The sequence below is a fragment of the Macaca thibetana genome, chromosome 2 (genome assembly GCF_024542745.1).
Source record: "Macaca thibetana thibetana isolate TM-01 chromosome 2, ASM2454274v1, whole genome shotgun sequence".
Taxonomy (NCBI): domain Eukaryota; kingdom Metazoa; phylum Chordata; class Mammalia; order Primates; family Cercopithecidae; genus Macaca; species Macaca thibetana.
Window position 1 is genome coordinate 140,139,837 of NC_065579.1, and position 24,157 is coordinate 140,163,993.

The 24,157-nt window shown below is 53.0% G+C and overlaps 2 protein-coding genes across 9 annotated transcripts in view; both read right to left on the reverse strand.

Moving 5' to 3' along the window:
• The window catches only part of ATP2B2 (ATPase plasma membrane Ca2+ transporting 2), a 189,041-nt gene extending 170,716 nt beyond the window's left edge, over positions 1 to 18,325 (reverse strand). For 7 of the 8 annotated variants that reach the window (XM_050781438.1, XM_050781437.1, XM_050781435.1 and 4 more), the window contains exon 1: positions 18,211 to 18,325. The gene's annotated coding sequence lies outside the window, so the exon portion shown is untranslated. The remainder of the gene's footprint in view (positions 1 to 18,210) is intronic. The other variant, XM_050781441.1, reaches the window with a different exon arrangement.
• Positions 1 to 24,157, reverse strand: part of SEC13 (SEC13 homolog, nuclear pore and COPII coat complex component) — a 534,021-nt gene that overhangs the window by 194,082 nt on the left and 315,782 nt on the right. The gene's annotated exons all lie outside the window — the stretch shown is intronic.

Consider the following 24,157-nt stretch of genomic DNA (forward strand, 5'->3'; position numbering starts at 1 on the left):
CCACTGACCCATCCATCCATCTGCCCATCCACCCACCCAATCATCTCTCCATCCATTCATCCATCCATCCATTCATCCATCCATCTATCCATCCATCTATCCATCCATCTACAAATCCTTCCTTCCTTCCTTCCTTCCTTCCTTCCTTCCTTCCTTCCTTCCTTCCTTCCTTCCTTCCTTCCTTCCTTCCTTCCTTCCTTCCATATTTACTGAGTGCTTACCAGCTTCTACCAGGTTCTAGACAATGTGTTAGGTTCTAGGGTCAACCCAACTCTTCAATTCTAAAACAAAAATTATCTCATTACTTACTTGCAAATCCTGTCTGCTCTACCTCTGAAGCTATCCTGAATGTGACCCCTTTCTCCAACTCCAGTCTCCTCCCTGGTCCCAGCCACCATCCTCTCTCACCACACTCATTGCAGTAGCCTCCTTCCTGCTCTCCTGCCTCTCATCTCACCCCCACAGTCTGTTTTCCACACACAGTCAGACACAAATCAAGTCCCTCTTCTGCTCACAAAGCTCCCATGGCTCCTATTGTTCTTCGAGGAAAAGCCAGGGTCCTTACGATGGCCCACGAGACCCTGTGTGATCCTAGCCCCCAACTTGTCAGCTTTCTGAATTCATCTCCTACCCCTGCCTCCTCACTTTCCACCGCCCCACTTCTCCCTTGCTGTTTCTCCAACCCACTGAGCATGTTCCCACGTCAGTGCCTTGGCCATTCCTTAGTCCGGAATCCTCTCCCCAAACAGCCATGAGGCTCCCTCAGGTCTCTGCTGAAAGGCCACCTTCTTAGGAAAGTCTTCCCTGATCTCCTGATTCAAAACAACCCTCTTCATCTCCCTACATCTGCCTTATTTTTCTCCTTGACGATCCACTCACTTATGTCTTTACTTATTGTCTGTCTCCACCTGCTTGAATGCAAGCTCCACAGGGCAGTGAACAGATCTGTTGGGTTCAGTGTGGTATCCCCACTGCCTGGCACACAGTAGGCCCCTAGCTAGCATTTGCCAAATGAATGAATGCTCCCTGCCCCTTTAGGTAAGGTTGGTTGCTTTCATTCTACAGAGGACTTGCATATGCCTTTTGCCAGCGGTTCCCAAATGTGTCTGTTCATAACCCTCCTGGCCTCTCATTAAATGGATTTGCAGGCCCTTTCCCAGGATGGGATTCATGGTTTCCCCTGACTACTTCCCTTCTCACCATCTCTGTCCCTTTCTGAATGCCACCAGATGGGACTCACTGCCTGCTGTGATTCACCGTGCCTCCCCTCTCTCTGCCTCCTATCAGTCCCAGAGCCCTGTCAGCCCATCCCATGCCCTGCTCTTCTGGGAACCTGCCTTCAACTCAGCCTCTGCCCTACCCTAGCTGCACTGTGAGCCTCCAGCCTCATCCCTCCAACCCATTATCCTCACTAGGATCATTGTCCTTGCAGGATGCTCTTAAAGGGCCAAGCTGGCCACATCACTCCTCAGTTTACAACCATTTAGCCTACAGCCCTGGGCTTAACCAGGCCACCTCTCCTGCCATGTGCTGGCCACCCCGGCCTGGTGCCTTCTGCTCTGCACTGCTGGTGGCGGCCTCAGTGGCCTCACTGCTCAAGCGGTGCCTTTGCCTAGAGCACCCTTCCCTGGCTCCCTGTTTTTCCAGCTGGCTGGCTCTTAGCTAGCCTTCCACTTGCCCTCATGGAACCCTCTTGAGGTTGTCCCCTGACAGCCCCAACAACAGGCCAGGGCTTCCCCTTGGCTCCTGCATCCCCCTGGCTTCCTCCAGCCTGGCTGTTATTACACTGACTTACAATTACTGGTTTCTCTGCTAGACCCCATGCTCTGAGTCATAGTGCCCTTGTCCTCAAAGTCAAGCCGGCTGGCTCAGTGCCCATGGACAGGTAACTGTGTATCAATGACCCTCAATTTCCTTATCTGTAAAATGGGAATAATAACTGCTAGACGGATATTGTAATCAAATAAGTCCAGCAAAGCACTTGGAACAAACAGTACATGTCAGTCCATGGCATTCTTTTTTTTTTTTTTTTCTGAGATGGAGTCTCGCTCTGTTGCCCAGGCTGGAGTGCAGTGGTGAAATCTCGGCTCACTGCAACCTCCTCCTCCTGTGTTTAAGCAATTCTCGTACTTCAGCCTCCCGAGTAGCTGGGACTAGGTAATTTTTGTATTTTTAGTAGAGTTGGCCAGGTTGGTCAGGTCTGGCTGGTCTCGAACTCCTGGCCTCAAGTGATCCGCCCACTTCAGCCTCCCAAAGTGCTGGGATTACAGGTGTGAGCCACTGCACCCAGCAATCCACATCATTCTTATTCAGAAAATCCTACAGACTGGGAGTTCAGGGGCTGCATCCAGTAGGTGCCTGTAGCTGCCCTGGGCCCCCTGCACCTGGCAGGGGTGGAGCCAGGGGGACTGGCAGATCACTTTGGCTTCTTGTGACTTTCTCCTTAGTAAGAAGCCTCTATCTGCTTTGTTGATATTTTAAAATATCTGTTATTTGATTTGGGGGTGAAGGAAGCACCTTTTCAGCTTTGTGTTGTTTGCTATGCTGTTTTCTCTTCTAACCTTTGAGCCTGTTTTCTGACTTTGCCTCCTGCCCTTGTTTGTGTGTAGCTTTTTAAAGCTGACCTTTTGCATCTGACCTTTTAATCTGAGCTCAGACTCCGTGCCCTTGCTCTGGGTATCAGGGGTGCTTGGTTGGGGAGGGGGCAAAAATGCATCCTACTGTGGCACACCTTCCACAGGGAAGCTCTGACTCCGGGCATCCACTAGGAGCCCGCCTGTGCCGGGCACTGCACATGTGCTGGCTCCTTCATTCCTTTGTTTTTTTTTTTTTGAGACAGTGTTTCACTCTTGTCACCCAGGCTGGAGTGTAGTGGCACCATCTCGGCCCACTGCAACCTCTGCCTCCCAGGTTCAAGCAGTTCTCCTGCCTCAGCCTCCTAAGTAGCTTGGATTACAGGTGCACACCACCATGCTTGGCTAATTTTTGCATTTTCAGTAGAGATGGGGTTTCACCATATTGGCCAGGCTGGTATGGAATTCCTGACCTCATGTGATCTGCCCACTTCGGCCTCCCAAAGTGCTGGGATTACAGGTGTGAGACAACACGCCCGGCCTGGCTCTTTCATTCCTTAATGGGGCCCATAGTGGGTATCCCATAGCTGGCAAACAGTAGGGCTGGCAGCAACAAGGTCCTTGTCATCTACACTAGCTTCTGCCACTTCTCATTCCATGACTGCTGAGCCACCAGGATGACCATGGTACATTGCTAAGTGACAAAATAAAGTCATGGGCTACACATAAAATGACACCATTAAAAAAGAAATGAACTCCCTCCAAACTTATATCTGCCAGTATATGAAAGAACAAACAAGAGAAAGAAACAGCAAGTTATCAGATTTCCTCAGATTTAAGTCCAATTATAAGTCAAGCCATGATTTTATATACCATGAAGAAAGAAAAAAGGACTTCCAATAAAACTATGACGTGCTGTCAACTGCAACACATATCCTGATTTCAGAGATGTTAAAATGTGGGGAAAAAAGTGCATCCCAGAATTGACAAAAGAGGGTATCGACAGTGGTTACATCAGGTAAATGTGGGATGTGAGGAGAGGAAAATTATTCATTTTGCCATAGATCCTTCTGTATCATTCCATTTGTTGCGACAAGCATGCATTATTTTTGTAATTCAAATGACTGTAGTTTAAAAAAGGAAAATAGGGTTTTCCAAGCTGTTGCTGCCTGGTTTCTTTTCTGGCCACCTCGTGGGTTGGGGACACAGTAATTGCTGGCTTCTCCAGGGTGCTCTGCTGGGGGAGAAGCTGGGGGCTTGTCGGCGGGTGGGGCAGGTAAGCACCAGGCAAGGAGCACTAGCCTCTTTCCAGAGCTTGGCCTGCATGGGTCTAATCAGCAGAAATTTCCTTTTATTAAGGCCTGGTCCCCAAATCCCTCATTAAGGGCTCTTTAAGCTGGAAAGTACACAGTGCAGCCACAAACAATGCGACAAAGCCCAAATTTCCAAAGAATGGGACAGCTGAGTGCTCTTCCTCCCTGGAGACCGTTTCACTGAGCCCCACCTCCAATCTAGAGCCTTGCCTTCTTTCTCAGGCCTCCCTCCATGGCTGCTACCTGATGTCAGACTCGTTCCAGATGAGCTTCTGTCTGCACTGGTCCTCTCCCCAGCTAGAAAGCATGCCATGGGAGACTGTGAATTGCAGCTGTCTCATTTGCGACTGCAACCCCTTTGCCCATGCTCTCCCTCTCACCCCTCTTCCTTCTCTCTCTGGGGGGTCCAGAGAGACTCAGGAAAGGCAGGCAAATCGAGGCGGGGATTTCTGGGCAACCTCTTCACTATCATTTCTTTCCTGTCTTGCAGATACCAGGTCAAGTGTGATGGTGAGGGAGGACACTGGTGTCCCTTTCACAGCTGCGCAAAAGAGAGCAGATGGAACTTGAACTTGGCCGGGGCTGTCACCCAGGATGGCTTTCAAAGGACATTTTCTAGGATGGCTCTCCTTCTCTGCTCCCACTACCTCCCTCGAGAGAAGGGCTGTTCTGGGTTTGTTCTTCCCTCCCCAGTACCACCTCTCCATATCTGGCCAATTCATTTGTTCATTCATTCATTCCACAAAAATCTGCTGAGCACCTCCCCTGTCCTAGGCCCTTGAATACAAAAGTGAATGAGACAGATATGCTTCCTGCCCTCAAGCTACTGATTGTCTAGGGAAGACAGACAGACAACAAACAAGAGAATAAATACAGAAAATAATGCCAACTGTGGTACATGCTATTCAAACACAAGTGCTGTGACAGGGAATATTGGTGAGGAGGTCTGGGGAGCTCTTTCAAATAGATCAGGGATGGCCTCAATGAGGAATTACCATTCAGCTAGATGAGAAGGAATCTACGAAATAAACAGAAGGAGAAAATGTAGTCTAGATGGGGAAATAGCATGTGCAAAGGCCCTGAGACAGGAAAGAGGCTGATGAGTTTGAGGCACAGAAAGAAGGGCAGTAAATGAGAGAAAAGCCAGGAGAGGGGTGAGGGATGAGGGGTCAGACCCAGAAGGGCTTCCAGGCTGCAGAAAGGAGTCTGGACTTGTTCCTATATATCAAGGGGAGGACTGTGGAGTTTCAAGTAGGGACACTACAATCTGATTTAGATTCTTAAAAAAGATATCTCTGGCCACACAGGAAGAACAGACAATTAAAAGGGCAAGAAAGGATCTGGGGGACCATTAGGGAAGGCCCCTCCCTTCATCTATTCTACAAGCATGCACTCAACAGTGTTCTAATGAAATCACTGAAAACAAACACAAACACAAAACCAACAAAACACACTGACTGGAGATCATGACTCCAGAGGCCCAGGGTCTGCTGCCCGGGAACTTACAACAAAGGGAGGGGCAGGAAGGCCCTCACAACGGCGAGGCACTTAGGTAGGGGTTGAAAGTCAGGCAAAGGCTCAGAGGCAGGGAAAAGGGTCAGTGTGAATAGAGCCTATGCTCCAGTTCATATCACATGGCCAAATTTCTAACCGACCTGACAAAGGAAAAGTGGCATGAAGGTGAAGTGTGGGGCTGGGAAGGTAGGGCAGGGACAGGCACTCCATCACAAATGCATTGGACACAGACCGAGGAGTCTAGGCTTTATCCACTCGGCAGTGGGGAGCACTGAAGACTTTGACCAGAGTGACAGGCCTAGTGGACATTCTGAGAAGTTTCCCCTGCTGGCCATGGGGGCTATGGGGAAGGCTAGGGTGAGATTAAGGGAGAGATGGTGAAAGGTGGGACCTTGCCCCGCCAACTCTGATCCCACAACTGCTGCTATCACTGATAGCTGATTTTTCGTAGAGATTCCCTTGCATCAGGCATGGTTCTAGGCTCCTTACATGTAACTCACTTAATCTGTACTAGAATCCCATGAGGTTGGTATTAGTATTTTTGCCCATTTTACAGATGAAGAAGTTAAGTCATTTGCTCAAGGTCACAGAGCTAGGAAGTGTTGGGGAATCAAGCCCAGGCCCTCAAGCTCCAGGGTCTGCTCTTAACCAATGCCCTGTGCCTTCTCCTCCAGTTAAGATGCCATAATTCTGCATCCTGGGATTTAATCTTTGGGAAGTGCCCTTGGCTGCCCTCTGAGTCCTCAAGAACACCACAACACAGTCCTCAACGGACATTAACTGACCAGCATGTTCTATTGCTAACCTGCCGTGTGACTGGGGACAAGTCCCTGGACCTCTCTGAGGATCTGTGCAGTGTAATAAGAATGCCTCCTTTACAGAGTGGACTTCAGCCCCACATGTTGCTACCCGGGGTGATAATCATCACCCTTGGCATTGGGTGGAGGCTATGCACATACCTCAAATCATCTCCACAATGGCTATGGTCATTTTCCCCCAAGACAGACGTCAAAACCCTGAGGCTCAGAAAGGAACAATAACTCACCAAGGGGGATACAGCTTGTCGGTGGCAAAGTTGGAATTTGAATCACAGTTTCCTCAATAGTAGCTGGCAGGTGCTTAAGACATGTAAACCACCTCTTCCCCAAATGTGGAGCCAGTGTGGCTCCAAACCTTCAAGAGTCACCTGCTGTCTTTTAGGGAGGCAGGATAAAGACCAAGGACACGGTCAATTCCTGGGGGCCAGGCCTGTTGCTGCTGAAGAGTCAGTCTCAAGGATACCCTGAACTTGTCCCCGTGGGCAGTTGTGTTGGGACATGGGCCAGGTATGAATCACCCTATTCCCAGTTTGAGGTCCCGAGCCATGCCTCTTTCCTGGAGAGTTCGGGGAGGGGCTAATACCATGGACAGAGTGCTGGGCTTTGGACTCTGCTCTGCAGCCTTTGTCAACTCCACTCCGGCCTCAGTCTCCCTTTGGGTCCAATGCAAAGGGGCAGGAGCAGAGGGGCTAGCCGAGAGGCCTTGGACAAGCCATCCCACATCTCTGAGACCACGTCTGCTCGTCTGTAAATGGATCCAGTCGCAGTGGTGAGGGTAAAGGAAACTTATGCACGCGGAGCCCCTAGCAGGGAAATTGCTCGCTAAATGAGAGCTGTCTTGGTTATGACAGGTTACCCGGGGGGCTGTAGTGAAGCCCACTGTAGACGTTCCCAGGGCCAGGGAAGCTGATGTCTCCATTCAGCTCAGAATTTCCTTCCCCTGAGGTCATGGGGCAGACTCAGGCCTCTGAGACGGCAGAGAAATGTCTAGAAACAGCCCTGGGTTCCAGTGCCTGGTCTCGCTTTACTTTATTGCCACTCCCTGAGTGCAGCAGTGGCCCAGGCCACGTACTCTTCACCACACTGGCCCCATTTTCAGGATAAGGAAACTGAGGCTCTGGAAGCTCTAAAGACTGGTGGTGAGACTGAGTCTCGGTCCTGGAAGTTATTCATGGCCTAGCTCCCAAGCTGGGCACCAGCAGTCGGCTCCCACCTTCTACCTGGGGCTGCCTCAGCCTCCCAGCGAGAGTTGTTTCTGGAGCTGATTCATCTCTGAGCTCAGCCAGGAGCCCGACAAACAGCCTGGTCCACACCAAGTACTTAGCTAATATTGGTTTTATTGATTTACATTCTATACCCTCTTCAGGATGCTCTGAGCTCAGAAATCTGAAATTGGCTGGGGTGGGATGGAGAGAAGGGCTTCATTTTAATCTGAAGTGAGTCATATAAGTTGATAAATTTAGAAGTGGCCTAAAGAGCTCTTAATCTGCTGCCTTCAGACAGTTGCTAGGAAGAGACTGGTACCCAGCAACCTTTGCATCCCAAATCCACATAATAGAGTGGACACTGTTGGTGCCCACCCTAGTCCTCCTTACCAGTCTGCAGATCCCACATCCCAGCTCCTGGGAGCTAGAGCTCCCTGCTGACCCTTCTCTGCAGGCTTGCCCTGGGAAGAACAGGAGCTCCTGTCCTGGCAATTGCACACAGCATCCTGCTCAGAGGGCAGCCGTGGCCAATAACTATCTGACACGGGGTATGAAAGGCCAGCTCTTTTGCCTCAAGGCAGAGCCAACCCTGGGGTGCAGTTCGTGCCTCACATCCTCCATGGGATCAGCTGAGGCCACATGCTTGTTTCTCTCCTTCTCTCCCTACCTTGCTTCCTTTCAGCCCCTTTCTCCTGAGCGCGGTCTCATGCTTGCTCCCAGGGAGTCCAACCCAAGATCTATACATATTGCACTCCACACGCAGACAGTAGCTCCATCCATCCAGCCCTGCCCCTTCCCCCATGACCTGGACATCAGCAATGTCCAGGCAACTTTGAATTTTAGACATTTTAAGTCTCAGGGGGCCCATCGGGCCCCAAAAGGCTTGTTTCAAAGATGGGAAACTGATGCTCAGAAACAGACTGTGAGTTGTCCAAGGTCACTTGAAGTGTTTGTCATGGCTGGCTACACCCAGGTCTTTGTCCTCTCCCCAACTTCAATCTACTTTGTGGCCCTGGCCTGTCTGGTGGCTGGACCAGCTGGCCAGCCACGGCTTTTGCTGTCTCCAGGAGGGGATTTTGCTGTGTCAACTCTGCAGAAGCCACTTGGAGGCCAGGAGAGTGCTGGCTGGTAGGCTGGCAGGATGGTTGGCAGGCTCTGCTGACCTTGGGCAGCTGTGGGCAGGGTGGGCATCCCAGTTCGGCCCCTTCCACTGTTTGTGGTGGACAGGCAGAAAATTGAGGGAAGATGGAAACCACTTCTAATGAGGGCCCTAATTACTCTGTGGATCTCTGAAGCACTGGTGATGCATCTGGTGGTGGCTTCTTCTAGAAACCCTCCCTCCTATGGCAAAAACTCCTTTCTCCATAAGAGAAAGAGTCCTGAACCAACATGGGCAAAGAGGCAGCATTGGGCTGGTGTCTGGACACTGGGCTGTGGTTCCAGTCTGCTGGGAGCCAGCTATGTGACTCTGGGCAAACCAGCATGCATCTTGGCCTTGGTTTTCTCAGCTATAAAGCAAGTGCAGCTTCAATTGCTATTATTTTATTGAGCCTAGTGTTTATTTTAGCTATCATTTATTGAGCTAGAAGAGGCTCATTAGAAGTTCATCAAATAATAATTGCTTACACTTCTGCCAAGTGCTGTCCTAAGCACTTTAATTTTACTTAATCCTCACAATAATCCTATGAATTGGATACTTTTGTTATCCCCATTTTACAGATGGTGGGACTAAGGCACAGAGAAGTTAAGAATTAGAATCCCAGAGTCTGTGCTTTAAATTCTTCCTTGTACTATGGTCTTTGTTGTTTATTTTGCATGGCCATTTATTAAGCACCTACTGCATATGGGCACTCTGCTGGTCATGTGATACACACATAAGTTTGCCGACTTCTCACAACTGCTCTGGCAGGCAGGTGTTCTTTTGCTGATTGTTTTAGAGCAGACACAAAGGCCCCGGTGAGGGACCCACCACAACTGAGCTGGGGAGGCAGGTGGCAATCCTGCCTTCTTCCCAACAGCCTGGTGGCCCTGTTCTAAGCCCCTTATAAAACTGATCTTATTTATCATATTTTGTTGACTCTAACCTGAATCACTACTTTATGTATATTTAAGAAATAAAAGGCATGGCTGTTTCCACTGTGGTGTACCACCAGTTGTCAGGCACAACCTGGTTTCAGAGACGTCAAAATGTATATCTTGGAATCCAGACAGTTCAGTCTCCGACACAACAACCTGATGAGGCAGGCAGTGTTGTCATCTCCGTTTGACGGTGGAGGGAACGGAGGCTGGGGATTAAGGACATGCAGCTGGTCAGCGGCCAGGCATCGGATTTGACCCCAAGCAACCTGGGCCCAGACATTGTCCTCGACTACTGTGCTACATCACCGCTAAGTCAGGCCCATGTAGGATGGCGTGCCCTGCCCATGGGCACAGATTTAAAAACTTCGGAAGGATCACTGAGCTGGAGCCCAGCACCCTCTGCTCTGGATGAGCCTGTGGGTCTCACTCAGCGTGGATGCCTCAGGCACGCAGGAGGCACCCCAAATGGTCGCCAGAGCATCCCCTGCCCTCCACTGCCTCCACAGCTCCCTTGGGCCTGCAAGGCAGGTGTTTGATGGAGCTGGGCTAGAATGAGTTCATCCAGATGATGCTCCCCATGGCTCCCACAAAATGGTCCCGGGGCAGCCAGACACGGCCCGGTAGAGTAGCCCAGCCAGCACAGAAAAGGCGCTGCTTTATATAAAACTGTCTTCAGAGGCGGTGCAGAAGCTTGCAGAGACCTGCTTCCTTCCTTCAAAGCTATATGGTGCTTGGACCCCAACCAGTGTCATCCATTCACTGCTTCTCTTGTAGGCTCCAGCAACCTCATACGCTCCACTATGGCACGACTGCTCCCACTTTTCCCAGAAATCAAATCCACCCTCCTTGGACTAGGATGTGCCCCTTCTGGGGACATCTTTAAGATGCCCAGAAGCAGGGCGGAAACTCAACATATTTCAAATGCCTGGCATGATGAGGGTTCCATTTGAGACATTACCTACCCATCATCTCGTGGCACAATCTTGTGAGGCAGGTTTTTCCCACTCCGCTTTGCTTACCAGGATGCCAAGCTCAGAGAAGCAAAGCTACCGGCCCAAGGTCACACAGTAGTAAACATTGGCATTAGGATTTATACTCAAGTCTTCTGATGCCACAAAGGAGGCCACTTTCCATCAATTTCTGGCCAGGCCCTGAGCCAAGTGCTTCCTTCGCATTATTTCACCAAATCCTCACACAACAAATAATAGCATCATCATAATACTACACTATCCCATCTTACAGGAAAGAAAGCATTCTCTGAGCCTCAACCTGGACCACACCCGGGCCAAGCACTGTACTTGGATCCCGTTTGCCTCACATGACAACCAGCAAGATAGGTGCTCATCTAACCCTCGGTTTACGGAGGAGCAAACTGAGGCGAAGTCACCGGTTCAACCACACACAACTGAATGCACACGACTGAATAAGCAATTCCCCTCCCACGTATTACATGGAAAAAAAAAGCATTTGTAAAGTGCTTGTGGACACATTTTAGCGATTAGTACTATTATGATGAACGTTTCGGTACTTGGCAATTACCCCACAGTGCTGCTGCCCCTATTCTCCGGGAGAGCACAATGATGTTCACAGAGTCAGTGACAGAGATAAGGAACTGTGGCTCTCAATCCTCTGCCACATGTTGGTCTCCTGGGGCCATGGCTGGACCCCTTCACACCTTGAAGCTCCCCTGCCTGTCTCCAGCCTCTCTCTGGGGCCCAGGAGCCCCTGCAGACCTGGGGTCTTCATAGGGCTGGCTGGAATTCTTGCCCCATGGGTTCCCAGCTGTGGGCCCTAAAGGGTCTCTGGGTATCCCCCAGCCAGCTACAAAAAGGTGGAAACGTGAAGGAGCACCAGGGATCTGGGTTCAAATCTCAGCTCTGCCCCTCACTTGCTGTGTGACTTGGCCCATTCTTTTTTTTTTTTTTTTTTTTTTTGAGATAGAGTCTCGCTCTGTCGCCCAGGCTAGAGTGCAATGGCTCGATCTTGGCTCACTGCAACCTCCACCTCCCGGGTTCAAGTGAGTTTCCTGCCTCAGCCTCCTGAGTAGCTGGGATTACAGGCAGGCACCACCAGGCCTGGCTAATTTTTTTTTGTATTTTTAGTAGAAACGGGGTTTCGCCATGTTGGCCAGGCTGATCTCGAACTCCTGACCTCAGGTGATCCACCCGTCTTGGCCTCCCAAAGTGCTTGGACTACAGGCATGAGCCACTGCACCCGGCCCGACTTGGGCATATTCTTTTTTTTTTTTTTTTTTTTTTTGAGACAGAGTCTCGCTCTGTCGCCCAGGCTGGAGTGCAGTGGTGCAATCTCGGCTCACTGCAAGCTCCATCTCCCGGGTTCACACCATTCTCCTGCCTCAGTCTCCCGAGTAGCTGGGATTACAGGTGCCCGCCACCACGCCCGGCTAATTTTTTGTATTTTTAGTAGAGACAGGGTTTCACTGTGTTAGTCAGGATGGTCTCGATCTCCTGACCTCGTGATCTGCCCGCCTCAGCCTCCCAAAGTGCTGGGATTACAGGTGTGAGCCACCGCGCCCGGCCGGGCACATTCTTAATGTCTCTGGGCCTTGGCTTCTGTAATCTGTAAAATGGGTGATGGTGAGGAAGAGGTAAGACTGGGTGCAGGTCTTATGAGCAATAAACACCTCATAAATCTTAGTGACTGCAGTGGGGTGAAGGGTGTCCCATCCAAAGTTCATGCCCACCTGGAACCTCAGAATGTGACCTTGTTTGGAAATAGGATCTTTGCAGATGGAATTAGCTAAGGATTTTGAGATGAAATCATCTTGGGTTTAGGTTGGGCCCTAAATTCAATGACCAATGTCTTTAGAAGCAGAAGAGAGGACACCGAAAGACACACAGGAGGAGGTAAGGTGATGAAAGCAGAGATGGGCGTCACACAGCCACAAGCTGAGGAAGAGCAAGGGTTGCCGGCCACCACCCGCAGCTAGGGAGACAAGGGACAGGCTCTTCCTCAGCCTCTCCAGGAAAAGCCAGTCCTGCTGGCTCCTGACTCTAGACTTCTGGCCTCCAGAAGTGGGAGACAATACACGTCTGTTGTTTGAAGCCACCTAGCCTGTGGTCATTTGTTACGGCAGCTACAGGAAACAAACACAACGGGCTGTCCCTGCAGTTGCTCTCCTTGCTAATTCCTGAGACTCGCAGTGTTTCTGATCCTTCACTCTAAGGGACAGTGGGCAGGAGAAGCTGCCCTCACCAAAGACACTGGAGGGCAGGATCACTGACCCCTCTCACAAGGAGAGACCTTGGGACCAGAGGGCTAACACAGCTTTTCCAAGTGGTGAGCCGGCCTGGGACCCAGCTCTCCCGATCCTCAGACCAGCGCACTCTCCCCCATACCCAGGGACCTCTCTTGCTTTAGGAACCTGAGCCGTGGCCCCTGCTCGGGCCTGGTCACCTTGCCTTCCTGGCCCTGCCAGCCGTGGTCCCTGGCCACATATCTGGAACTCTCTGACCCTGCAGAGATGTCCTGGACTGTGAATGATGCTTCTAAGGCTTTACCATCACTCCCCCTTCCCCCTGCCTCCAGGCTGTCAAGTGAAGATCAGGGTGAAGCCCAAGCCACACTGCCCAGCAGGAGGTCCCAGGAGTTGTCCATAGCATAACCCATTTTTTAAAAGTTTTTTTTTTTTTTGAGACCGGGTCTTGCTCTGTCACCCAGGCTGGAGTGCAGTGGCACAATCACGGCTCACTGCAGCCTCAACCTCCCGGACTCAAGCGATCCTCCCACCTCAGCCTCCTGCATAGCTGGGACAACAGGCATATGCCCTGCTAATATTAAAATTTTTTGTAGAGATGAGGTCTCGCTATGTTGCCCAGGCTGATATTAAACTCCTGGGCTCAAAATATCCTCCCACCTCCGCCTTCTAAAGTGCTGGGGTTACAGGCGTAACCCAGCCTCACCCATTCTTTATTGTAGTTATACAGCAGGCCTCTGAAATGGACAGCCTGGGTAACATACTCCCACTTTACAGATCAAAAAATCAGACCTTGAACAGGCAAAGAGACTAACTCAAGGGCACTCAGCTCCTAAGAGGCAGAGGTAGGTCTCGAACTCACACCCTGTGATTCTCAATCCAGATGGATTCTCAGTCTCAACAGCTTCCATTCACTGTGCCTCAAATAGGATTCACACCCTAAACTCAGCACTTCATGTCCACAGCTTCTCCATGTGCCCCTCACATTAGCCTGCAAAGTGGATACTACCATTATCCCATTTTACAGATGGGGGAACTGTGGCTCCACCCCATTTTTTGAACCCCAGGGCCTCACCTTGGTATATCTTTTCAGTATATTACCAATTCTTAATGAGGGGTAAAGCCAGATACCAATTGTCTATGTCCAAGGGACTTTCTCCCTAAACATGTACTTGTCTGAGGCTCCCCCTGGGAGAGAGAAATGAATTTCTGCAGGTTCAAGCGTCTAGCCTTGGAGAGCAGTGGGGAGGCTTGGGTGCCCAGATTCCAGGCAGGAGCAGCAATGTGTGCAGGAGGCACCAGACAGCTCGGTGGCAGCACCTTGGGAGCTGGCGGGGGCTGAGAGGAGTCATGTCCTGCACCTTAGGGTCTCCCAGGCCCCCAGCCCTGACCTTGCACCTACTGTGTGTGAATCACTTCCCTCACACACGTGATTTGAGATCTTCCCAACAGCCCTGCTTTAAGTCTGTAAGACTGAAGTTTAGAGAGGAGAAGCCATTTGCTCCAAGGCCATATGACTGGGAGAGGCATCACCAAGACTCGAACCCAAGGCCTGGTGAGTGCCCTTGTAGCATGGCTCCCAGCTGCCTGCTGAGAAGATGGCATTGCTTTGGATTTGAGCGTTGATTGGTCCTCAGGAGGGCCTGATTTAGCTGTGCAGGGTGAAGCCAGGGGCCAGGGGTTGGTAGGGGACTGGTGGGGAGAGGACATGAGTTTCAGTCTCATTCAGTCACCCACTAGTCTGGAGACCTCTGTTTCCCCAGACGTGACAGGCACAGGGGGAACAGCATGGTGTCTAGGCCAACCCCAGCTCTGAGAGCCTATGTGCTCCACCAAGCCCACTCTTAAGCACCTCAGCTCTCCGGGGTGCAGAGTGAAATGGGTGAAAATCCAGGGGTACCTGTGGAAATGTAGCCCCTGGGACCTCCCAATTCATCAAGGTGGGGCCCAGAAATCTGCCCCCATCAGGTGATCTTTAGGTTAATTAATGCATTAATGGGTTTCCTGACCCAAACCTGTGACTGGGCAGGGGGAACACAGAGGAGGGCAATGGGACAGCAGGGGGAGGGGCCGGTGTTTCACGCTCTGCACATAGCATAAGCCACAGGCAGCTCTTTTGACCTCCAGTCTGCAAACTAGATCTTTCATTCCCCTTTTTCCTTTCTGATCTCGGAGTTGGCCAATTGCAGCAGCAAGGTGCTCACCTACTCTGGCTCCTGGTCCTAATGCCAATCACACCTTTGTGCACAGCCCTCTACAGTGTCCAGGGCTCTCAGGCAGCTGTGGGATAACGCAGGGCAGAGATAGGCCTGCCTGGTCACAGATGAGAAGATTGAGGGCAGAGAGATGAAGTGACTTGGCCAAGATCACACAGCTGGTCAGAAGCGGGGCTGGGTCCAGGGTTCTCATACTTTTGACCTAGAGTCAAATACCTGGGGAAAACCAGGGACCCACACACACCCCTGCTGCTTCTTGTCTGGGGCCCGACAGCACTTGCAAGAAGTCCAGCTCTCTACAGAACACCGTGTGGCCTTGGACAAGTCCCTGTGCCTGGCTGGGCCTCAGTTTCCTTTTTATAAATGGTCCCAGCTAGGTGGCCTAAGAAGGCATCTGTCTGCTTTGGCTTTCTAGGCATCAGCAACTCCACAGGGTAAAAGGATGGCAGAGTGGTCCGGCTGCCTAGGTCAGGGCCACGCCTACCTGGGGAAGGCTCCTCCACCTTCATCCATAGGAGATCCTCTTCACTCTTTCTCGGAATCTTGCCAAAAAATTCTAAATTCTTGAGCTATAGGTTCCCAAAATTTTGGTGCCCCAATTTAAACTGGCCTCATGTCAAAGGGTCAAAACGGGTAGGCAGACGCCTGGTGGCCTGGCTTCTACCTCCCCTCTGCCACATTCCAGCTGTGTGACCTTGGGTGAGTGGCTTTACCTCTCTAGATACAGTGTCCTCATCTGGGACATGGGGATAACAGGGCTGTGGGTGTCCTCACTGAGATGATACGTGCAAAGCAGTTAGCTGGGTGAATGCTAGCTGGATTACTATTATTTACTTGGGTTCCCTGACGCATACCTGCGGCTAAGCTGGGGGAAGGCAGAGGAGAGCAGCGGGACAGTATAGGAGGGTGCCAGCATTTCAGGCTCTGCATACAACGTGAGCCACAGCAGCTTCTCTGACCTTCAGTCTGGAGGGGACTTTGGAGTCCGCTGAAGACGTTCCAGGCCCCAGCTCTCAGAGAGACTGGTCTCAGAGAGATGTTCCAGCTCTCAGAGACCCCACAGCAGTGGGCTGGTTTCCTGGTGCGGGGGAGAGGGCTGGTGGGGCCAGTCTGGGCTCCTGGCTGTCTGGGCCACGGGCAGCAGCTGCACTCCTGGCTGCCTCTGTCTCCTTTCCAACTTTGGGCAGCCTTCTCTGAAGAACAATAACCCAAGATGGCCTTGTTGAGTCTAATCACAGCTCCCTGGGAATATGGGCTGGCCCTCCCCCCATGCCTGTGTGAGGCTGTGGCAGGCACTTAGGATCCAGTATCCCTCTGTCCTCATCGGAAGTTCCTTAAGGGGCAAGCTTTCCCTAGCACCCACAGAGCCACCTTGCCTCCTGGAAGCTGAGGGGGCGGGTGTGTGCACGCAGTGTCCGCAGAGGTGCTGCATCTGTGTGCCTGTGGCCGTCTTCTTATGTGTGCAACTGACATTCACCTGTGGGCACATTCCAGCATGCCATGTGCCTGCCAGTGCACAGGCAGGCACGCAGATGGCATTCGGAGCCCCACATGTGTGTGCCTGTTGTTTTCACACCTGAGCCAGCCCTCACGTGGGTACACACATTTGTGGCTATTGCAGGGCAATGTGTGCAGCCTACTGCTTTCCTGTGTTAGTGCTACACGCATGTGTGGGCACGCTGCATGCACAGGTGTGTGTGTGTGTGTCTGTGTACTGCATTCGTGTGTGTGCTGTGTTTTGCATGTCAGCATGTGGTGTTCAGGAACGTAGGTTGTATTTACAGGTGCTGGGGTGTGGGCATGGGCATCCCATATGTGTGTATATGATTTGGACATATATGATACACTACTTATGGGTACTATATTTGTATCTGTGCATATGTGTGTATCTGTGGGCATGAATATGCCCTGATGTGAATGGGACTAGGGTGTGAAGGTGGCTAAATAATGGTGGCCATCAGCGTATTTCCTGGATCCCCCAATCCCCCACAGGACTCCCCAGAGCTGCAGCCCCTTCTTTGCCACTGCTCCTTCAACGAAGTTAACAGGCGGAGGCCCCCGAGGCCTGCGCTCCAAGCCCCCTCCTACTGCACACGTCAAAGGAGAATTTCTCCGGATGGCGCCCGCTGCTCCTGGAAATACCCCAAACGTCAGCTCTGCCTCCTCCCAGCGATTCAGAGAGCAATGCAGGAGAGGAGGGAGCCCCTTCCACGCTAGGCTCAGGGCATGCAGCATCGCACTAAGACCCTCTGCCGGCTGGTCAGGCTTGCCTGCTCACTTACCCTTCTGAAGGTCGAGCCAGGTTGGGCCTCTGCATGGAGGACCCAAGACCCCCAGGGCCCTTGCCTGATTGGGGCAGGCCAGTCCAGAGCACCCCCCAACCCCCAACCCCCAACCTGGGTGAGCAGAGGACAGCCATGGTGTGGAATGGCTACTTGGCTAGAAACGGGTGGCTGCCAGCAGCAAGCCACTTTCAGGGAGTCCTGAGGCCCCCTGCTGTATTTTCCCATCCTGACCCTGCAGGGGGCAGGGAGGAGCCTCAGGTGCCATAGCCCTCAGCTGGAGACCACTGAGGCTGGCCTAGGAAGTGGGCTTCTGGGCAGAGGGTGTCAACTCCACCACCCAGCATGACTGCTGCAAAATGGCCTGGCCACCCCTTCCTGCCACCCTCCTGGCCAGGGAGGGGACCCAGGGACACGTCCCTGCCACCACATGACCCGGCTGGCCTGACCCAGTGGGTCCCGGCACACAGCTGCCCACCCCACCAAAGGGACCCTTCACAGGGGCCTCCCCCTGCCTCTTTCCTGGGACTCTGACCAGGGTGGGCAAGGGGCACCCTCCAGTCCTCTTGGTCTCCCTGGGACTGGCTCAGAGAGAAGAGAACCTTGTCCCCCACCACCAGCTTGCTGGCCCTTGCATAACATCCTTAGGGGGCATTTGCAGTCCAGAGGCTGCCGGAATCTACCTGAGACCCCGGACATCCGCTTGTCCGAGGCCCCCCTGTCCTAGTCCCCAGCATCCAGCCGTCCCCCGAAACACGCGGACCCTCACACTAGTGTCTCCCTCAGCGGCGGCTCCCAATGCAGCCTCGGCTGCTGCCAGATAAACAAGCCCTGCTCCCGCCCCCCCTTCACGCTGCCACCGCCACCACCATCAGCACTGAGAAAAATCAAATGAAATGAAACAAAATAAAATGGGTGAGGGAGGAAGGGGAGAGTGGAGTGGGGCGCTTTTTATTTTTTATTTTCTCATGCTGGGGGATGCCGGTACTTACTTGGCTATGAAAATCACCACCAATCCTGCACGGTTTCCCGGCGGGCAGCCCCGTAATCGCGGTGCGGCAGCTGGTGCCGCGGCTGAGCCCAGCCAGCGTGCCCGGGCCCCTCTGCAGACTGTACCATCCTGCCCGAGCGGGTGGGGGGCGGGGGGCGGAGGCGCCGGCGCCGGTTCTAGGAGAGCATCTCGCCGGCAAAATGCAATCTCGGGGGAGGCAGAGGCCGCCCCTGCCGCTGCTGGAGGCTGGGGGATGGGGGCGGGAGGACTAGGGAGGGAGGGACACAGGGAGGGCCGGTTCTGGAGGGGGGACGCGGGAGGAGAGTGGGGGGCGGGGGGTGTGTGGACCGAACCACCACGGTGTTGTTTGCGGTTTTAATTCCTCCCGTGGGATCATGAGGAACCGAAGCTGGCAGAGTCCCAGGAATATGCCCGCTCCCCAGAAGCAGGAGGGAATGTCAAGGGCACGGAGAGGGTAGGGCTGGGCTGTGCTGGAGGGAAGGGGGTCCTGAGAGTGGTGGTGGGGGGAACGGGAGCAGAGAGGGAGGATTTTGCTCAAATGGCCCCAAGTCCTCCCTTGCTCTCTGGGGGACTTATCTGGTTGGTCAGGCGCTCTTTGTAGTCAAGGCACCCCCAGACCTGGGGGACAAAGGGGCAAAGGTTGTAAGTGGAGAGAAGTGGACTCAACACAGTTTAAACACATCTGTGGTTGCAGGACCAGTGGAGCAGAGCCCGCAGCAGCTCTCTGCTGCCCTGAAGTGCTACCCCTGCTACCCGCCCTGCCTGTGTGCGACCCCGCCTGCCCTCAGGGGGTGTGGTGGTGGGGGCTGGCTTGGCAGAAGGGCCTGCCTCAAAGGGCCTTTTCTCTGCCAGGTGCCCACCAGCAGGGGTGCCTGAATGTCTGTACACCCACCTAATCTTCAGGACATCTATGATGAGTTGCAGGCTGACTGTGGGCTGACTGACACTTCCAGGGGAAGCCAGGGACCCCCGGTGAGGAGTCTGTAGGATTGGAAGCCCCTAGCCAGCTGCTCACCTCTTCCTGCCTCATCTCTGTCAGAACTGCTGCTCTTTTAACTCCAGATGGGTGGGAGAAGAGTCCTAAGAGCAAGGTTAGGAGGTCACTGGGGGCGAGGGGCTTCTTTAGAATTCTGAAGCCTTGGCCTCCCTGCCCTGCCCCCTCCAGGAGGAGTGCCCTGCTGGGAGGGAGGGCACTGAAGGTGGAAGGACCTTCAGGACCAGTGTCTCAGGGCACCTGTCAGGGTGGAGGGGTGCATGGGGGACAGGGGCAGGGCTGGAGGCGGCCTCAGGAGGCAGTTTTAGGCAGAAGCTGCCTCTTTCCCCTGCCCCCACCTCCTGCCCACCTCTGAGCTGCCCGCCCGAGCGTCCCGAGCTGCCGCTCCATCCCTGGGCTGGCACAGAATATCAATTTGTCTCGTTAAGCTGAAAGTCTGCACTGCACCAAAATCAGAACCCGGCCGTGCAGAGGGGCCGCGGGAGGGAGAGAGCTGGGAGCGCCTGCGGTGGGGCTCCCACCAGGAGGCCATGCTGAGACCTTCTTGCTTCTCACCCCCTAGCCCCATGGAAGGGTACCCACCTGCCCCTTAGCCTGCAGGGTGGCTTCAACGCAGGGAGGATGCTGAGAAGCTACGGATGCCAAGGCCTGGGTGGTCATTCAAGGCCCTGGACTCCACTGGGGCAAGGGTGTGACTCAGAGGCCAGGCAAGGCTCCCTGCTGGGGCTTTGACAGAGCAGCCCAGGACACCCCTCAGGGAGGATCTTGCCCCCACACCAACAGCCCAAGATTGGGAGCTTCCAAAGCAGCCTCATCTCTGCCTCATCTTGGGGGTGCAGATGGGAACTCTACTCCTCTTAGGGGTGTAGTTGGGGGGATTCCACTGGCCACCCCTCTGGGTGGTTTTCTAAGTCAGCAGTCCCTAGTCAGCTCTACCCCAGGGACCAGGGCCAAGCATCCGCCCTTCCCCAAAGCCTACAGGCTCTCCATTCCCCAAAACAGGCCCATGGAAAAGTGTTCTGAGATGTTGGGGTGAGGGTGGGCAAAGATGGGCAGAGGGGGGAAGGCCCATTGCACCTCCCATCTGTTGCTAGCCTACATGTCTGTGCAGGAATCCCACCATTATTACTTCAACATCTTTGGTGGCAAACCACTTTCCCTGGTTACAAAAAAGCCCCAGAAGCAGCCTGTTATGAGCCACACATTTCAACAATCACACTGCCTTCTGTGTCCAGCATACTGTACAGTTTGTAAAGGCCACCTACAAAACAGCAAATCATCTGATCCTCCCAACTACCTCTGGGGTGGCTGCCGTGAGCACCCAAGCCCAGGGCTCCCTGCATGCGAAGGCCATCATGAGTGTGGGCTCACTGGGAGCCCTAACACTCATCTGCTCCCAAGTCCTGAGTCTTGCCTGTCCAGTGGTCCCTGTCTGGGATGGGCTGGGCCCTCACCAACATACACTAGCAGCCAGACTCTCAGGCAGTTGTGGATTTTGGTTTTTAGAACCTAAGACTAGAACTGCCACCTGGCCAAGTTCCCATCTCCTTGACATTCCAGGTCCCGTGTCCTTCAGTGCCTGCATCCACTCCCCAGTGACTGGATGCCCCCATCTCCTGAGGCAGTGCAAATATTGAACAGCACAGTTTGAAGCTTTTCCTTCTGGGTATACCCCGGTTCTAGGCCCACTCCTACTCATTCTTCAAAGTCCAACTCAAATGCTGCTTCCCCAGACAGTCTTCCTGATTCCACCAACTGAGTTGGTTCATGCCTCCGTTCTAGCTCTGACCACACTGTATTGATGGTCTACACGTCTGTCTCCCTCACTGGGCTGTGACCACATCAGACATGTCTCCAGCATCCCAGGTCTCAGGTCCCAGCATGAGTTAGATGGTGCAGTAAAGGCTTGAACGACTCTGCTGGACCCTCGAGAACTCCTATCAAATTCTCTCATTTTATAGTTCAGCAAAGCGAAGCCTCAAGAAAAAGATTAGGCTTGCCTAAGGTCATTCTTGAGGGTGGAATCTGGCTACAAACATCTGTTCCCTGCCCCGTCCCCTTTGCCTTCCCTTCCTGCAGCAGATACACCTGGGTCATCTGGCCTGTCCTTCCAGGATGTGTTGGGGGGCAGGGGGTATTGGACAGGCAGAGGTGTTGTGAAATTAGACAAACAATGGCACTAGTGTTGCAACTCCAGGAAGGTTGGAAATGACAGGTCAGGGTCAGCCACAGGGAAGAGGGGAAAAGAGGCAGGAGGCCAGCTGGGAGGATTACTGATAGCTTCTGCCTCCAGCATGATTTGGCTTATGGTGGACACCGATTGAGAGTCAGGGTTAGGGAAAAGTATGAGAAATAGGGGTGGGGGACAGAGGGGAGAGCCAGCCAATCTGATTTTCACTCTGTGTTTAGTTGGTCAGACCACGTTTTTCTCCCTTGGGGAGGGGTTCTGGAGCTGAGACACAGGGTGAGTGAAGAGGGTCAGTTTGTCTAGGAATGGGGACACGGAGCTTCGCCCAGGCTGCTGGAGGCTCTCTGCATGAGGGCAGTAGAAGAGGTAGGTCCAGGCAGGTCTGAGGGGAGAGGACTGAATGTAATTAGAGGCCAGCTGTGTCCTCAGCATGAGATGTGGGCTCTCTGTTGTCTCTCCTCTTTCTGGGAAGCATGGATGAGGCTACCCCTGCCCTTGCCTTGCCTGGCTCGGGGTCTGCAGACACCTGGGTAGGAGTCCTGGGGCAGCTCTCAGGTCGCTGCTGCCACAGAGAGCTGTCAGCTGGGTTCCTCGGGGGATGAGACGGTCTCCTCTGATCCCCACAGATTACTCTCAAAGAGCCCGGGCTTCTTCCCATTTTACAGAAAAGAAAATTGAGACCTGGAGACCAAAGGGCCTTACTTAAAAGTTACAGAGCTGGTGAGGACCAAAGATTGAGGGTCCTGCTCAAACCCTAGGCCCTTCTCTCTGCGCCTGCCTAAAGTTACCCAAGTTTGAAGCACACAACTCAGGATCTCTAGCCCCAGACCTTGAGGGGCCATGGACTGGGGATCCAGGGGGCCACATGGGCTGGCTTGCCCAAAATCTTCTCTCCAGTCTCATGGAGGCCTCACACCCACTCCCCACTCCCACCAAGGCCTGAAACTCCCTTAGCCAACCAGATCTCAAGTGGAGGCTTTGTGTCCACACAGACCTGGGTCCAACTCCTGGCTCCCTCACTTACTGGATGTGTGAGCTTGGGCAAATGACTCAACCTCCCTGAGTCCCAGTTTTTTTTTTTCATCTGCAAAATGGGTATGATAATACCTATTTGGCGGGGTTGCAAGTTAAAGGAGAATGGCAGCTGTTATTAGTGGAAGAAACAGAAGGTGAGATTCTCCAGCAGGCCCCAGGGAAAACGCTGGTGGAGAGTGGGTGCCTTCCACCTCCTCTGGCTGATAGATAAGGGTTCCTAGATACCACCTGCAGGGCTGGGGCTGGGCTGGTCTCTAGTCTACTGAGATTTGAATGCAGGTCACCAGTTTTTTCCTCCTCCTACTGGTCCTTGCCCCCTCAGGGAGGAGGTTGTAGGCCTGGCTTCTGGAGAATTCTGGCCAGCCACCATTCGCACTGACATCCTACTATGTGCCAGGCATTCTGTGCACACACCTCATTGTGTGTTCCTCACAAAACCCTGGGAGGTGGATCCTATTTTTATTCCCATTTTATAGATGAGGAAACTGAGGTACAGGTAAAACAATGTAGCCCGAGGTCACAGAGTGAGTAGGGGAATTGGAACTTGAAACAGGAACTGCAGGAGGCCCTGCAGCGAGCCCAAGAACCCTGTGGGAGGTGGGGTGAACCTGGGTCCAGGAACCGCTTGGGACCTAGGTTTCCCAAAGCGGTGGGCATATCTTCCTGGCCACACAGCTTAGAAAATCTTAGCCCCATGAGGGCCCACCCTAGGCTCCCACCTATGTGGGGCAGGTGAGTGGTGATGGTTGACCCTGCCTCCCCTCTAGAAGGCCAGAGGCCAAGGTCAGGGCCATGAGCTCACAGTGTTACTGTGGAAAATGAGGGATCTGGTGCCTTTCCTCCTGGAAGAAGGGGAAGCAGGAGCTACTCTCAGAGGACACTCTGGGGCAGGCTGCCTTTCCCAGGCACAAGGCCATGGTCTCATCTGCACTGCCCTTCAGAGCTAATGCCTCCTTGGTAATGCAGAGTCATACATGCTGCCCACTCCCAGCCATCAATCCTGCCTCCTAACTGTCCTCCCTCCTCCTCCCCTGCCATCCCCTGGCCATTTCCTAACTCCCTGCAGCCTTGGGGCGCTGCCTACATTCCTCCAAACCCTTCTTTGGTTCCTTTGTGCTCTCAGCATCAAATCCAAACTCCTCACTGTGGCTCATGAGGCCCGAATAACTACTCCAGACTGCTCCCATTACCCTCAGACCCCACAGTGGGTCTTTGTTGCTCCAAAGACACTCTTGCATTTCCATGCCTCTGCGTCTTTACATGTGCCACCCCCTCTGCCAGGGATGCCTTCCCTTTCCACTTCTCTACCTGGAGAACTCCTACTGATCCTTCAAGACTCAGCTCCAGCAGCCCCTCCTCCACAAAGCCTTCCTTAATTTTCCCTCCATCCCCCCTTTCCCCGTGCCCCAAGAAGAGTTTCTTGCAATGAATGTTTTTCTATGCATCCGTCTTGTCCATCTGGCTGGGGTACTCCCCAGGAATAGGAAACTGTCATTTGCCTGAGTCATTTCCCAGCACTGGAAAAAGATCCTCAATATTGATTGAACTGATGGGTGCAGGTTTGTTGAATGAAAAGCAATTCTTCTAGTAGTTTTGGAAGGTGTTTGCATCTCTTTGTGGCTCTGGAAATATTCTTTGGACTCATTTAGGGGTCCTGGCTTAGGAGTTGCTATTTCCTGAGCTGTCAATGAATGGGGCTCCCTCCCCATG